Raw genomic sequence first — 18,105 nt, forward strand, 5'->3', positions numbered from 1 at the left:
TTAGCGGTATCTTCACTACTTGCAGGTCCATTTATAGGCTCTCGGAAAGAAGGAAAATATAGCTGTTTTTGAGCAACCTCATAGGCAGTCAGACCTTATGGTCATCTTCCCTTATTCCCTAAAAATTGCTGTTATTCTGTTCTTTTTCAAGGTGCACTGATTTCATATTGTTCAAACATACATGTTTTACAAGCAATTTGTACAGTTAACACAATTATCACAGTGGTCCTGAGGTGACATACATCCTCAGGTTATGAAGATAACAGGATTAAGAGATTAAAGTAAGACAGGCAGAAGAAATTATAAAATTATTATTTGGGAACTGACAAAGGTCCATATTAAAATGAAATCTTCACAATTTATGTTCCTCTGCTGCAGCTCCAGCCAGTCCCTCCATTTGGGGTCCTTGACTTCCCACAACATCCCTCCCTTTCTTTTTATATAAATGTGCCATGGTGATGAAGGCTTGTTCTCTAGGTTTTGACACAGGAATCTTTGACTGGTCTGGCACACTAAAAACAAGTCGATTAAACAGAGAAACATTATTCCAAAATTTACTACAGTGGAGCCCCCAGTAGACTTAATCCAAGTCATGGAGTTTAGTCCAGAAAGACTTTCTGCCACCTGATCTAATGCCTCAGCTCCAGGCACAATGGATAAATGAGCTTGAGAGGCTTCAAAAATTTGTTTTTTAATTTAGTTATGTCCAAGGATAAATTATCTTCCCTAACCAGAAGGTGTCCTTTGCCCATTTCCCATGAATGATCAGTCTCATTGTAGGAATATGGTGTGATACAGAAATCAGAAGTATTCCAATCACACTGCATTTGCATGCGGTGTTCGAGACTCATCAGCCGATCTCCAAGCCAAGTAACAGACTGTCTTAAATCATTAATTTGATTAGCTAATTTTTGATCAATGCCTTGTTGAGAACTCCACATTTGGGTGGAATTGGCTTGCCAATCATTGACAAAATGAGTTGTTTGAATAGATTGGTGTAATGCCACTCCAGCAGTGGTGGCCAGTGCAGTGACTCTAATTAGGCCCATGATCACAGCAATTAAAGTGAAAACAAATCTCTTAGATCTTTTGAGAATTCATTGTAACACTTCATTAATTAAATGTACTGAGGGGGAAGATTCCCAAGGTCTGGGTTAAGTTATCAGTATCCAGAGTCCTTCTCGAGCTCGAACTAACATTCCACTTTTCCTGGAGTCAAAACAGGAGTTAACACAAGTGTATAAATGACAATTAATGCATTGGACAGTTTGATTGTTTGTCCAAATTTTGATATTTCCCACTAACAGCATGTAAGGAAGCTTAACACAACACTGTATAGAAAAATACAAGTTGGAGGTAAAAAAAAAAAACAGAATGTTTGAATCTACACTGATACTGAGGGAAAGGAGTGGCTGTGGCCATGCCCAATGTTCTCTGCCATAAAGAAGCAATCCAAGGTGTCCGGGGATGCTGAAGAGGTAGAGAAGCATACCTGGGTTCAGAAGAATTATCATAATGCCAATTGGAGTCCCATAAAGGGGGATCGGCATCAAAAAGAGGAAAAGGGTTCAAACGGGATTTATCATGGGGTTCAGAATCACGGATGCGGGGGTGGTAATTGGGACAACAGACAGAAAAGTTTCTCCTTCCCGTACTCGCAGTCCAGACATGGCAATATCCAGTTTCCAAAGTTCTGGGTGTTCTGGGCTCATAAAGGGGAATATCGTATGAGGCCTCAGGTGAGTAATGACCTTATCTTCCCATTTTAAGGGAAAGAATGAGCTGAACCTACTATGAAAAGTAGGATGATGATCCTCGTCCTCCCAATGAGAAATAAAATAAGTAGCCTCTAGGCATTCCCTTCCACCAAAGGAGCAATTGTTTTTTAACTAGCCCTTTGGTGCCCACTCTATTACTAAACCATGAGTCATTTTTCAATAATACTGCATGTGAGTTAACACAATCTTTCCAATTTAAAGTTTTAGATGGGCACTCAAAATTTTTAGGACATTGTTTTCCTACAGGTTTATATTGATGGTATGGGGTATCTCCTATTACTCCCCTTTTCATTTGTCTTAAAGGAGAAAGGGAGATGTTGGAGACCAAATGTCCCCATTCCCCTGTAGCTAATCTCTCTGGAAGATAAGCAGCCCAGACTTGAGTTTCTAAATGGATACTACCAGGTGCATGTCTGAGGCACAGAGGAGGGTATTTGTAACCCATAGTAACATTAAATGCAGTGCTTTCTTCTCCTGGTTGAGTGGGGCAACAGTCATCTGTAGCTCCCAGGCATCACAGTCCTACCGATATGTGACATCACACCCCATGACCCAGCTGTAAAATTCCTCTCTTTTTACTCTTTCTCTTTATTTCTCAGCCTGCCAACACTTAGGGAAAATAAAAAGAACTTACATTGAAATATTGCAGGTGGGTTCCCCTGATACACACACACACACACACACACACACACACACATACACACGTATATCATTAGTTTAGATTTCCACAGGAGCATCCATTTAGGTGAGAGGTTGAATAAGTGGAAGAAAAGGCACTTAAGCCCAATAGGAATAATTCTGTGAAGCAGATCAATCAGTTTGAGGGGAAACTGGTGAGACAGAAAGTATAAGGAAGAGAATTATTAAATGAAACCTATTGGAAGTGAGATCCAGCACTGAAAGAGGAAGAGAAGAACAGAGGGATGTTATTTTCAGGCTATCAGAAATGGTGAGATTTTTAGGTTCGTAAGGAGAAAAAGAAAGGGAATTAGGAGAAGTGGGATTAGTTAGAGGGATCTCCGTTGCCATTAGGGAGGATTGAGGAGCTCCATTTTGATTTGGCATGCCAGTTTTTGAGAAGTCGGCACAGATCTCACCAGGTAGGAAGGTGGTCTCTGACGCGGACGTCTCTTCCCTGTGGTTTTCATTGTCAGTATTCACACGAAGTTGAAGTCTTCTAGTGGGCAACTAGACAGGTGATTGATGATCTCCTGGTGAAACACAAGCATACCCTCTTCCCCATGTTATAATTCTTCCAGATTCCCAGGAATTGATCTGGGAGTTTTTCCATAATACTGGCTGGTCTTCATTTAGGGAGAATTTTTTGCCTGTATAATGGTATTCAGCTGAAGTCAGGGTATTGTCTTTAGGAACATTTAGAAAGTTTAGAGTAAACAATGTTAAATGTAATTGGGCATGAGGAGTGGTTAAATTATGATTTTAAACCAGGCTTTTCTTTTTTTACAGTAACTTGAAGAGGTTTAGTAATTCCTTCATGTCTTTGACCGAGACCGATTCCGGGAACAAACATCATGTTTTCCATTATATGTTGACTGGGAACACTATAAGAGTTATGTGGAATATTAATTGCAGCCTCCCATTGTGCCAGCTAATCTCTGCCTCAAAGATTAATGGGGATTGTTGTGATATAAGGCTGAATTGTACCCTTTTGACCATCAGGGCCAGTGCAAGGCAAGATCAATGTGCTCTGGTGAACTTCATCAGCTATTCCAGTGCTTGCTTATCCCATGTTAGTGGGATGTTTAAGCCAGGAGGAAGGCCATACATTAGAGGAAATAATAGAAACATCAGCCCCAGTATCTACTATGCCCTCAAACCTTTTTCCTTTAATGTGTATGGTGCAGGTGGGCCATTGTTCAGAAATTACATTAATCCAATAAGTGGCTTTTTCACTGCCGGAGCCCATCCCAGGGCACCCTATCTTATCTCCTTTGTTTAAAAAAATATTAGGTAATAAAAATAATTGAGCAATTGACTCACCAGCTGGAATGGAAACAGGAACCTTGGCAGACACCATAAGTTTAATCTCATCAGAGGAATCAGAATTAATGAGACCAGTATGAACTATGATACCTTTAGAAGAGGTGGATGCCCTACCTAACACCAGGCCCACCGAACCTTGAGGTAAAGGGCCTTGAGGTAAAGGGCCCCATCAGGACAATTGAAGGCAAAGAATTAGGTAGTAAATTTAGAGGAAAGGTACTACAGAGTTCAACCACCCCACCCCCTACTGTGGAGGCAGACAAGCATTGTACTGTGACAGAAGAAGGGGCTGGGACCCATCTGGGTTGGCTGCAGGTAAATTTGTTTGTACTGGGGCCTGTGTTGGGATAACTTGAAGTGGAAATGCAATATTGGTCTGAGTCTGAGGTGTGCCATTAGATACTGGGGCCTGGGACTAGCCCTGCTTCCCATTTTCCTGATTCTGTGGCAAGGGATTTCCATTTATATCAGACATAGAACAGCAAGTACTTGCCCAATGTTTACCTTTACAACAATGAGGGCAAACAGTAGCAGGAACATTTGGCAGTGTTTGTTGAGTTGGCTTGGCCGCTTTTAAGTCTTAAACACTGCAATTTTTTTGAGTATGAACAAGTTGACCACAATTATAGTGGACTCCAAGAAAAGAATCAGTCAAGCCAGTTTGGTTGCCGTCCTTCATGGCCCATGCCCACAGAATAGCTTTGTAGGTCTCTGATCCAATGCCCTCACAAGCTTTAATATATGCAGGCAACACCTCATGATCAGGTAAATTTTGTCATTGTATGGAACACATGGCCATTTTACACTCATGGTTCACATTCTCAAAAGCTAACATATGAAGGAGAATACCTTGAGCATGCTCATCAGAGACAGATTTTTGAACAGCGTCTTGTTATTTAGCCAAAAAATCAGGATGAAATTCACTGTGACCCTGTTTAACAGTAGTAAAAGAAACAGGAGCTTGGCTTGGGGTGTGTAATTTATCCCAAGCTCTCATACACACCTTTGTTACTTGTTCCATGGTGAGAGCATCAAAGCCTAATTGGGTGATAGTGTCAGAGTAATTATTGGAGCCTGTGAGCTGAGCCTGAGTAATTAGAATGCCATCAGCCTGATTTAGCTGAGCCTGTAAACAGGCCTCCTCTGACCACCAGGTATGGAATTGTAAATGCTGAGATGGAGTTAGAACAGCTTTTGCCAAGAGGTCCCAGTCTAAAGGAAGCAAAACGACCTCAGTACAAAGAGTCTGTAATACCATTTTAACATATGGAGAAGTAGGACCACACTGAGTACAAGCATCCTTGAATTCTTTTAAAAAGGTAAGATTGAGTGGCACATATCGACGCACTTGTACCCCTTGAGCATTAGGAGATTCCAGCACAACTTGATAAGCCCACGCCTCTAATCCACTTGTTTCTTTGTTCTGGAGTAATAAGCATTGCATGAAAGTTTCAAGAACAGGCACACGAGATGCAGTTGGCATATAAGTGACAGAAAAAGTATGTGTAGATAAGGAAATCTGAGGTTAAGGAGGTCGGACCTGTATGAGAGTGTGAGAAAGGGGCATTGGGGGAGCAGAAGAGGCAGAAATGTACTGGTGATTATTGGCCCAATCCTGTGCAACCAGAGTGGAAGGGGCATCCATGTGTGAAGAAGGGTACAGAGAAACAGGTTGAGTGGATGGCAAAGTGACTGGTTGAGGGACCAAAATTACAGGAGGGTGAGGGGCTGCAGAGGATGTGGGAGGGCCTGCAGAATTACAGGTAAATGGTGGTTTCATCCTAGAGTGATTAGATGGCTCTGGAGGCTAAGACTGCGAAGATTTGGAGAGGGAAGAGTTAGTGTAGATATGGTCCCAGGCTGTCCAAGTTGGGGCTGTGGGAGCTACAAATACTGGCTCTTCATGAAAAGTAATAAGATCATCAGGGGATAACATTAAGCCAAAGTCACCAGAGTTAGATATTGAATCCTCAACATTGTCAGGTGGAGGAAAAGCAGGCCAAGGAAGAGGCTGGGCAGATAAGGAATGCCAAGTGGGAGAGGAAAGCTGAGGAAGAGGTAGAGGGTCACCAGATTCAGAAAACTGTGGTAACTGAAGGGGGTCACAGGATTGGTATGTCATTAGGACAGCACGTACCAAGGTCCAATCACCCCAAACAGTGACATGAACATAATTTCCTGTCAGGACCAGTTCCTGGAATTTTGCCCCAACATGATCCCATAGTTCCACATCTAACGTTCCCTTTTCAGGAAACCAAGGACTGTATTCCTCCACTGCCCTGAATAGGGTGACTATATTTTCCATGGGCACTTGAACTCCTCCCTGTTTTAACAAGAGTTTAATATAGCAGAAATAGGCATAATGTTTAGACTCCATGTGACCCATAGTTACCCCAGACAATACTCAGACAACTCACCAAATGTCAGGGAGCCGAACAAGCATTTCTGTGGACCAGAGAAATGAACGTTTCTCCTCATCTACCAAAGGGAATCAGGTTCCCACATGCACTTAGGGAAAAGAAAACCATGTTGGCATGCCAAATGTTGGGGGAACCCACCCCCAATATTTTAATGTAGGTTCTTTCTATTTTCCATAAGTGTTGGATGGCTGAGAAATAAAGAGAAAGAGAACAAACAGAGGAATTTTACAGCTGGGCCACTAGGTGTGACATCCCATGTTGGTAGGAACATGATGCCCACAATCCAGCAAGTTTTTGATTAAGGGTTTCAAAAGGGGAGGGTGTGTAAGAACAGGGAGTAAGTACAAAGATCACATGCTTCAAAGCACAAAAGGCAGAACAAAGATCACATGCTTCTGAGGGAACAAGACAAAGGGCAAAGCAGAACTACTGATAAGGGTCCAACAAAGATCACAAGGCAAAGGGCAAAAGCAGACCTACTGATAAGGGTCTATGTTCAGTGGTGCATCTATTGTCTTGATAAACATTTTAAACAACAAAAATCAGGTTTTGAGAGCAGAGAACCAGTCTGACCACAAATTTACCAGGGCAGAGTTTTTCCCCACCCTAATAAGCCTGAGGGTACTGCAGGAGACCAGGGCATATCTCAGTCCTTATGTCAACAGCATAAGACAGATATTCCCAGAGTGGCCGTATATAGACCTCCCCCCAGGAATGCATTCCTTTCCCAGAGTACTTATATAAGTATTCCTTGCTAGGCTAAGAATTTAGCGATATCATCCCTACATGCACACCCATTTATAGGCTCTCTGAAAGAAGAAAAATATGGCTCTTTTTGCCCAACCCCATAGGCAGTCAGACCTTATGGTTGTCTTCCCTTGCCCCATAAAAGTTGCTGTTATTCTGTTCTTTTTCAAGGTGCACTGATTTCATATTGTTCAAACACACATGTTTTACAAGCAATTTGTACAGTTAACACAATTATCACAGTGGTCCTGAGGTGACATACATCCTCAGGTTATGAAGATAACAGGATTAAGAGATTAAAGTAAGACAGGCATAAGAAATTCTAAAAGTATTATTTGGGAACTGGCAAAGGTCCATATTAAAATGAAATCTTCACAATTTATGTTCCTCTGCCTCAGCTCCAGCCAGTCCCTCCATTCGGGGTCCCTGACTTCCTGCAACATCTGTGTGTGTGTGTATGTATGTATACCACATTTTCTTTATCTACGTATTGGTTCGTTGATGGGCATTTTGGCTAGTTCTATTCTTTTTTTTTTTTAATTGCGAATAGTGCTGTTGCAAACATGTATGTGTGTGGGTCTTTTTCATATAAACATTTTCTTTCCTCTGGGAAAGATACACAGTAGTGTGATAGGTGGATCAAATTATACTTCTACTGTAATTTCTTATAGAAATCTTCATATGGTTTTCCATAGTAGTTGTACTAGTTTACATTCCCTTAGCAACATAAAAGTGTCCCCTCTTTACCACATTCATGCCAATAGTTTATCGTTTTTGGATTTTTAAATTATATCCATTCTTGCAGGAGTATAGTGGTATCGCATTGTGGTTTTGATTTGCGTTTTCCTGATAATTAGTGAAGTTGAGCATTTTGTCATATATGTTGGCCATTTATATATCTTCTTTTAAGAATTGTCTATTTATTACATTAGCCTACTTTTTGTTGGGGTTATTTTTCTCTTGTGGATTTTTTTTTTTTTTTTTTTTTTTTTTTGCCATTTGAAGATTCTGGACATTAGTCCTTTGTCAGATGCATAGTTCATGAATATTTTCCACTATTCGTTGAGTTACCTGTTTTCACAGCTGATTATTTCTTTTGCTGGCAGAAGTTTTTAGTTTAATTAAATCACAACTAGTTATCTTTGTTTTAGTTGCATTTGCTTTTGGATTTTTGGTCATGAGGTTTTTGCCTAACATAATGTCTAGAAGAGTTTTTCCAATGTTACATTCTGGAATTTTTTATTGTTTCAGGTCTCAGATTTCATTATTTGATCCATCTTGAGTTGACTTTTTATAAGGGAGACACAAAGATACACTTTCATTCTTCTACATGGGGATTGCCAATTATTCCAGCCCCATTCGTTGAATAGGGTGTCATTTCCCCACTTTATGTTTTTGTTTGCTTTGTCAAAGTTCAGTGGGCTATAAGTATTTGTCTTTATTTATGGAATCTCTCTTCTGTTCCATTTATTGATATGCCTGTTTTTATACTGATACCATGTTGTTTTGGTAACTTGTAATATACCTTGTAATATGTTGGGTAATGTGATGCCTGTAGGTTTGTTATTTTTCTTAGTCTTTCTTTGGCTATGCAGGTTTCAAAGCTGAGAATCAAATAAAAAACTCATCCATTTTGAAAATATTTGCAAAAAAAAGAAAAACAAAACAAATTACTGAGGAATATACCTAACCAAGAAGGTGAAAGACCTCTACAAAGAAAACTACTAAACCCTGCTGAAAAACGTCATAGATGACACAAACAAATGGAAATACCTCCCATGCTCATGGATGGGTAGAATCAGTTTTGTGAAAATGAGCATATTGCCAAAGGAAATCTATAAATCCAATTCAATTCTCATCAAAACACCATCATCAAGCTTAAGAGAATTAGAAAAAAACAATCCCAAATTTCATATGGGTTTTATTATCATTTTTTGACTTTTAATAACAAATGTAAGTCCTTTATTTTAGGTTGTGATAATATAGAAATTGCACTGTAAAGGGATTAGTGAATTTTCAATCTTGCTAAATATACATGTACATATGTATGTCCATTTCTTTTAAAACAAAACGCAGCATCAATTAACTAGCTAATACATGTGTTTGGAAATTCAATGTGTATTTTGAAGACATCTAGAAATAATTATTATTATTCTACATAACTATACTTTAAATAATCATATCTTTTTTTTTATTTTCCACAGAGATTTTTGATTCATCCCTCCTATAAATGTAATATGGAAACATAAATTTTTAGTAAGTCAAAAAATATGTACAAAGGATACAAAAAGTTTATAAATTTTGTGGAAAATAGCTAAATCAAGCCATAAATCTCCTTTAATCTACACATCAGGGAAGCACTTTATGATCAAACTAGTCCAGATTAACAGAAACCTAGTTTTCTTTGTCACTAAAAAGTTTTGCCATTCACCAATTCTCACAAAAATATTCTACAGCATAAGGTCTGATTAAAAACATATATATGTGTATATTTATAGTTATATAGACATAGATAAATCATGTAGTATACATATACACACACACTCTAAAACATTGATGAGATAGAGAGATTATAGAAAATTTTATACAAATCATCTAGGAATTAATACAGATATAAAGAATCCCAGAACTTATATAGTGCCAAAGATTAATAATGTTGTTTTATCATGCTTATGAATCTGATTTAATTCACATAAAACCTATCCTATAACACACATAATAAAAGATTGGTATCCATTGTTCAGTGAGAACTATAAATCACTAACCAAAACTGACAAACAATCTAATTAAAAAGTGATTAAAATATGAAGAATCAATTCAACGTAAAAATGGCCCATAAGATATAAAAGATTAAAAAGTTACTGATGCTCAGTAAAATAGAATTAATGCCAACAAATTGATGTCATAGAGAAGATTTGCACCCTATAAAAACCTGAGAAATCTATTTTGAGGGACTATAATTTGAAATAACACTTTTAAATAAAATGTAAATATGCCGTTTGAAACTGAAGTTCTACATTTAGGAATCTGTCATGAAAAATCCATGCACATAAGCACATGTATGAACAGGGTGATTCCTCCAGCACTTAAATGGCTTTCAGCCACTGAACACATGTACCTCTAAAAAACGTATGAGTGTAGACATTGCAGAAATCAGGCTGACTATCACATTGTTAAACAGAAAAAGTAGTTTCCAGAAAAACAAAAAGTATTTTCTGCAATGAAACAAAATATATGTAAGCTGGTACAAAGAAGAAAGAATCTCAAAGAACACATGTAATTACAAGGATGAGAATTTAAATTTTATTCTATATAATTCTGCAATGTTTAACTTTCTACAAAGTTTTCATGTATTAATTATGATATTTAAAGTTTAATTTGTGAAATAAACACATCCACTTAAGACAGGAAGTTTCAAAATGTGACATCGCATTATTAATTCGCTAGTGTCATTCAAAGAACTTGATAATGTTTCTCATGTATTATTTTATCCACTTGCAGCTTGTTTTTAGGACATTTGTTCTATTTTTGAAAATATGTATGAATAAATATAATACACTGTTTAAAAATTGCAATAAATGTAGAAACCTAAATTCATGTAATTTAAATATATTTTCTTGTACTATTTTTAATATTTTATCAATCATACCATAGTTTAATAACTTCTGCTGCCTTCTTCAAAGGGTTATATTTGTTGTTATTTTGAGACTTGACTATAAATACATTGAAAATTTTCCTATCAATTAATATTCCCTCCCTTTGAAGTTTGGCAAACTTTGTAAGTGTCTCAACAAAAAGAATGTAATGAAAATAATGCAGCTAAACTTTCAAAGCACTGTTGGAAACACAGCATATTCTCTCTCTGTTTCTCTTTCGCTCTTTCTGTTCCTTCTTTTCATATCTTCTTTTTTCTGCTCACTATTACTCAATAACTCAACCTGTAGTCCCTATAATAAATGACAATTTGTAGAGAGACACAAATATATGCCTAAGGAATCCTGGTAGCCCACCAGCACTTTGAGTCTTTCAACATGAATCTCTACATATGTAAGTGAATGATCTTCAGATAATTATAGACCCAGTCACCACAGAAAAGCAGCTATATAAAAAAACTCTGTGAAGGAACACACAACTGAGCCCACCTAACACACAGATTCCGAGACATGATAATAAAGTGATTACAGGTGTTTTAAGGCCCTACATTTGAAAACTATTTGTTATGCACTGATACATACCTGGAATAATAATTCTACATATTTTAAATTATACATTTGTAATAAAATTACAATTAATATATATCTACATAATGGGAAACTGTGATACCACACTTGGAAAATATCTGTGCCCCAGATAGGAGAGTCAATATAACATGGTGGTTAAGAGCTGGCACTCTGGATCCAGATGGCCTTGATTCAAGTCTTAGAAACAACTATATAATGATGTGGGACTGGACTAGTTACTTGAACTTTATTCGCCTCAGCTACCTCACTAGTGGAATGTCAATAGTTGTCATCACATTATCAATATCATGGGTTATTGAAAGAACAAATTCATTAATATTGCAAAGCACTAACAATTGTGTGTACAGCAAAATAAAATTTGTATTGTTATCATTAAACAAGTCAAAAAATTTCCACAATAATAATTTAAGTGTTCATATAATTGCATAATACATTATAGTTTCAAAACATGCTATGTTTCTAATGCAAATGATAAAAATGACCACATTTACTATTTCAAGCATGTGGGAATTAAACTTGGAGCATAAACCAAGGTCTGACAAACTATGGCCTCTTGGTCGATCAAATCTGGTCAGTTGCCTGTTTTTTTAAAAAATAATTGATATATGAATTTCACACCACAAAATTATACACTTTAAGCATTTAATCTGTATGGTTCAATGGCATGTAACACATTTAAAATGTTGTGCCACTACCACCACTATTTAGATCCAAAGTAATTTTTTTCACTTCAAAAGGAAGCTTTATACCCATTAGAGAGTCATCTCACATTCTCCCATTATCCATGCCTTGAAACTTGGCATTATGTATTAACATCGTTGTATAGCCTATTGGGTAATATTTTTTTTAAATGAAGGGGTTGCAATCCTAGACTCTGATAAAAACAGACTTTAAACCAACAAAGATCAAAAGAGACAAAGAAGGCCATTACATAATGGTAAAGGGATCAATTCATCAAGAAGAGCTAACTATCCTAAATATATATGCACCCAATACAAGAGCATCCAGATTCATAAAGCCAGTACTCACAGACCTAGAAAGAGACTTAGACTCCCACACAATAATAATGGGAGACTTTAACACCCCACTGTCAACATTAGAATGATCAACGAGAAAGAAAGAGAACAAGGATAACCCGGAACTGAACTCAGCTCTGCACCAAGCAGACCTAATAGACATCTACAGAACTCTCCACCCCAATTCAACAGAATATACATTCTTCTCAGCACCACAACACACCTATTAAAAAATTGACCACACAGTTGGAAGTAAAGCACTCCTCAGCAAATGTAAAAGAACAGAAATTATAACAAACTGTCTCTCAGACCACAGTGCAATCAAACTAGAACTCAGGATTAAGAAACTCACTCAAAACAGCTCAACTACATGGAAACTGAACAACCTGCTCCTGAATGACTACTGGGTACATAAAGAAATGAAAGCAGAAATAAAGATGTTCTTTGAAACCAATGAGAACAAAGACACAACATACCAGAATCTCTGGGACACATGCAAAGCAGTGTGTAGAGGGAAATTTATAGCACTAAATGCCCACAAAAGAAAGTAGAAAAGATCTAAAATTGACACCCTAACATCACAATTAAAAGAACTAGAGAAGCAAGAGCAAACACATCGAAAAGCTAGCAGAAGGCAAGAAATAACTAAGATCAGAGCAGCACTGAAGGAGATAGAGACACAAAATACCCTTCAAAAAATCAATGAATCCAGGAGTTGGTTTTCTGAAAAGATTAACAAAATTGATAGATCACCAGCAAGACTAATAAAGAAGAAAAGAGAGAAGAATCAAATAGACGCAATAAAAAATGATAAAAGGGATATCACCACGGATCCCACAGAAATACAAACTACCATCAGAGAATACTATAAACCTCTTTATGCAAATAAACTAGAAAATCTTGAAGAAATAGATAAATTCCTCGACACATATACCCTCCCAAGACTAAACCAGGAAGAAGTTGAATCTCTGAATAGACCAATAACAGGCTCTGAAATTGAGGCAATAATCAATAGCTTACCAACCAAAAAAAGTCCAGAACCAGATGGATTCACAGCCAAATTCTACCAGAGGTACTAGGAGGAGCTGATACCATTTCCTCTGAAACTACTGCAATCAATAGAAAAAGAGGGAATCATCCCTAACTCATTTTATGAGGCCAGCATCATCCTGATACCAAAGCCTGGCAGAGACATAACAAAAAAAGAGAATTTTAGACCAATATCCCTGATGAACATCAATGCAAAAATCCTCAATAAAATACTGGCAAACCGAATCCAGCAGCACATCAAAAAGCTTATCCGCCATGATCAAGTGGGTTTCATCCCTGGGATGCAAGGCTGGTTCAACATACTCGAATCAATAAGCATAATACAGCATATAAACAGAACCAATGACAAAAGCCATATGATTATCTCAATAGATGCAGAAAAGGCCTTGGACAAAATTCAACAGCGCTTCATGCTACAAAACTCTCAATAAATCAGGTATTGATGGGATGTATCTCAAAATAATAAGAGCTACCTATGGCACACCCACAGCCATTATCATACTGAATGGGCAAAAACTGGAAGCATTCCCTTTGAAAACTGGCACAAGACAGGGATGCCCTCTCTTACCTCTCCTACTCAACATGATGTTGGAAGCCCTGGCCAGGGCAATGAGGCAGGAGAAGGGAGTAAAGGGTATTCAATTAGGAAAAGAGGACGCAAAATTGTCCCTGTTTGCAGATGACATGATTGTATATCTACAAAACACCAAAATCTCAGCCCAGAATTTCCTTGAGCTGATAGGCAACTTCAGCAAAATCTAAGGATACAAAATCCATGTGCAAAAATCACAAGCATTTTTATACACCAATAACAGACAAACACAGAGCCAAATCATGAGTGAACTCCCATTCACAATTGCTTCAAAGAGAATAAAATACCCAGGAATCCAACTTACAATGGCTCTGAAGGACCTTTTCAAGGAAAAATACACAGCACTGCTCAATGAAATAAAAGAGGATACCAACAAATGGAAGAATATTCCATGCTCATGGATAGGAAGAATCAATATCATGAAAATGACCATACTGCCCAAGGTTATTTATAGATTCAATGCCATTCCCAACAAGCTACCAATGACTTTCTTCACAGAATTGGAAAAAAAACTACTTTAAAGTTCATATGGAAGGAGAAAAGAGCCAACATTGCCAAGTCAATCTGAAGGCAAAAGAACAAAGCTAGAGGCATCACGTTACCTGACTTCAAACTATACTACAAGGCTACAGTAACCAAAACAGCATGGTACTGGTACCAAAACAGAGATATAGATGAAAGGAACAGAATAGAGCCCTCAGAAGAAATACCACACATCTACAACCATCTGATCTTTGACAAACCTGACAAAAACAAGAAATGGAGAAATGTTTCCCTATTTAATAAATGGTGCTGGGAAAACTGGCTAGCCATATGTAGAAAGCTGAAACTGCATCCCTTCCTTACACCTTATACAAAAATTAATTCAAGATGGATTAAAGATTTAAATGTTGGAACTAAAACCATCAAAACCCTAGAAGAATACTGGGCAATACCATTCAGGACATAGGCATGGGCAAGGACATCATGTCTAAAACACCAAAAGCAATGGCAATAAAAGCCAAAATTGACTAATGGGATCTAATTAAACTAAAGTGCTTCTGCACAGCAAAAAAAACTATCATCAGAGTGAACAGGCAACTTACAGAATGGGAGAAAGTTTTTGCAATCTACTCATCTGACAAAGGACTAATATCCAGAATCTACAATGAACGAAAAAAAATTTACAAGAAAAAAACAAACAAACCCATCAAAAAGTGGGCAAAGGATATGAACAGACACTTTTCAAAAGAAGACATTTATGCAGCCAAAGGACACATGAAAAAATGCTCATCATCACTGGCCATCAGAGAAATACAAATTCAAACCACAGTGAGATACCATCTCACACCAGTTAGAATGGTGATCATTAAAAAGGTGCTGGAGAGGATGTGGAGAAACAGGAAGTCTTTACACTGTTGATGGGACAGTAAACTAGCTCAACCATTGTGGAAGACAGTGTGGTGATTCCTCAGGGATCTAGAACTAGAGATACCATTTGACCAAGCCATCCCATTACTGGGTATATACCCAATGGATTATAAATCATGCTGCTATAAAGACACATGCACATGTATGTTTATTATGGAACTATTCACAATAGCAAAAACTTGGAACCAAGCCAAATGTCCAACAATGATAGACTGGATTAAGAAAATGTGGCACATATACACCATGGAATACTATGCAGCCATAAAAAATGATGAGTTCACATCCTTTGTAGGGACATGGATGAAGCTGGAAACCATCATTCTCAGCAAACTATCGCAAGGAGAAAAAACCAAACACCACATGATCTCACTCATAGGTGGGAATTGAACAATGAGAACACATGGACACAGGAAGGGGAACATCACACAGCTGGGCCTGTTGTGGGGGGAGGGGGGTGAGATAGCCTTAGCAAATATACCTAATGTTAAATGACTAGTTAATGGGTGCAGCACACCAACATGGCACGTGTATACATATGTAATTAATCTGCACGTTTTGCACATGTACCCTAAAACTTAAAGTACAATAAAAAAACTTTAATTTGTAAATTGCAATTTCTGTGAAGCACAATAAAGCAAGGCATAATAAAATGAAATATGCCTATGCATAAGAACTTATGGAAATAAAATGTTACGCTACAGCAGAGCTTACTGAATACAAAATTAATTAGAGCAAATCAATACATGTAAATTCAAAACATGTCTAAGGCTAAGAACATTTGAAGTGGGATCCTCTGAATATTAATTCTGTGAAGCAGTCTATGTATTGGAATTCAGTGGAATACATTAAACAATAATTTAGTGTCTATTATGATTGTTCCTTTGTTCATGTTTCTACATATTTCTCAAACATATTTGGATTAAAATCATATCTTGCATTGATCAGCTCTGATCACAACTGTGTATGAAAACTGCAAAGCAAAACAACTTTTTATCAGTAAAGCAAAGAAATAAAAATAAGTCAAATGGATATATATCAGTAAAGTAAAAATTGTATGTCATGCGCCATAAGACCATAGGTCGTTTAACTTTTCATAATATTTTTTCAAGTTTTTGTGGAGTAATCACCTAAGAAATTAGAGAATTCTAGAAAATGTTTCAATTTAACCATTCTTGTAAAAATAATTCAAAGAGGAGTTTCTGAAGTTTTTTTTTTGAAATTTTTGATGAGAGAGAAAAGAATGATTAGCATCTTGTTTCAATAGAAATGGTATAACATTCAAAGTAACAATGAATGATTCTCAAAAATATGCGATGTAGATTTGGGCTATTTGAAGGAAATACAAAATATAATCTCCTTGTTAATGAGGATCATTTGTAAGTGTATTACTGGTATTAAGGAAGTAGGTTATCTTACACTTAGAACAAATCTACTTTCTTTATGAAGAACAGCTACAACATTTTCTATAATAAAAACTCATTAACCTGCATATATATGTCATAGACGATGTATGGGAATTTTAAAAAATATTTATTTTGATGATTAAATTAAAAATAAAACAAGAATCTCTTGCCTAATGCCTTACCCTAAAACTCTTCCCAAAAATGGTGGTCATAATCCTGAATCCAGAAGTGGAAGAAACTGAAAGCACTGGATTTTTTAATCTTTCCTGAAAGGTCATTCTGTCTGTTAGTCCTGTCATAGACACAGGTACATAGGAAAGAGGAGCTGGAAGTTTCCCACAGCTTCGCTGCATATTGCCTCTTAGAGAAGTTCTAAGTGTGAGCACAAAAGGGACTGCAAGCAACTCAGCCATCAGGTCTCCACGGGTAATCACAGGGTCTATAAGCATTACATCGTAATTGGTTTCCTGTAGCTTCTTCATAAGTGTCTGATTGTAGATAAGGCTCTCACACATCATTTTTAAAGTTCCTCTAATTTCAACAAAAAAACATTTAATTTTATACCTGATTGCCAGGCTGGTAAGCCTTGCAAGACATTCAGAGCTAGGTCAACAAATATTTCATTTTCTTCTGTTTTGTCCTGTGGCATATGGCCCACCTCAAATTTCAGTGCAGAAGGCTTCCTGTAGTCAGTTAACAAAGACGTTGAGTGAGTCATTACTGTTACCTCATGGCCCCTCACATGATCTCCTCTAGAATGACCCTGACATTAAGCCAATGGCTCATGTCACAGGGTCACACCAGGACCTTCTCACAGAATCCACAGCCAGCAGAGAAGAGTTGCAGGAGCAGAAATACCAAAGCTGACTTCTCGGATCTCATGATGACATTTCCCTCACACACTGATCTGCAATAGTTTTGTAGTTACTAAGCATGAAATTGAAATGACATTATAAGCACAGAAGTTAAAAATTAATATTTTAAGAGTAAATAAAGTTCATTGGTTGGTTGCCAGCTTAACATTTATTGAAGATATCAAAAAGAAATGCAGTGTTGCAATGTATCAGGGAAAATTTGTTCCAACCTTCTAGAGCTTAGAAATAAAACACATAAAGATACTTTTATTATCTGCATTGATGATGAAGAAATTTTTTTAATTCTTTAGATTTAATAATTCATGTGCAGAAACATATGCACACAACCACACTTACATTCATTCCACACTAAATCCAAGGTGTCAGATGGTTTAGAAGAACTCATGTTTCACAACCCTTGCTCACAAGAACAATACAAAGAATTACTGAGAATACATTTGGAGACTTTGGGTAACTATTTTTATTAATTCTATATAATAAGTGCAAAGTGTTCAGTATTTCAGAGGAAAAAATGCACAATTATTTAATATCTGATAATTAATAAAAGTTTTAGTAAGACATTTGACTTA

At 37.0% G+C, this 18,105-nt stretch overlaps 1 pseudogene; it reads right to left on the bottom strand.

Annotated features, from left to right (window-relative positions):
- LOC100598119 overlaps positions 1-17,543 on the bottom strand; it is a 406,136-nt pseudogene extending 388,593 nt beyond the window's left edge.
- Between the last annotated feature and the right edge of the window lie 562 nt (positions 17,544-18,105).

The sequence above is a fragment of the Nomascus leucogenys genome, chromosome 9, assembly GCF_006542625.1.
Source record: "Nomascus leucogenys isolate Asia chromosome 9, Asia_NLE_v1, whole genome shotgun sequence".
Taxonomy (NCBI): domain Eukaryota; kingdom Metazoa; phylum Chordata; class Mammalia; order Primates; family Hylobatidae; genus Nomascus; species Nomascus leucogenys.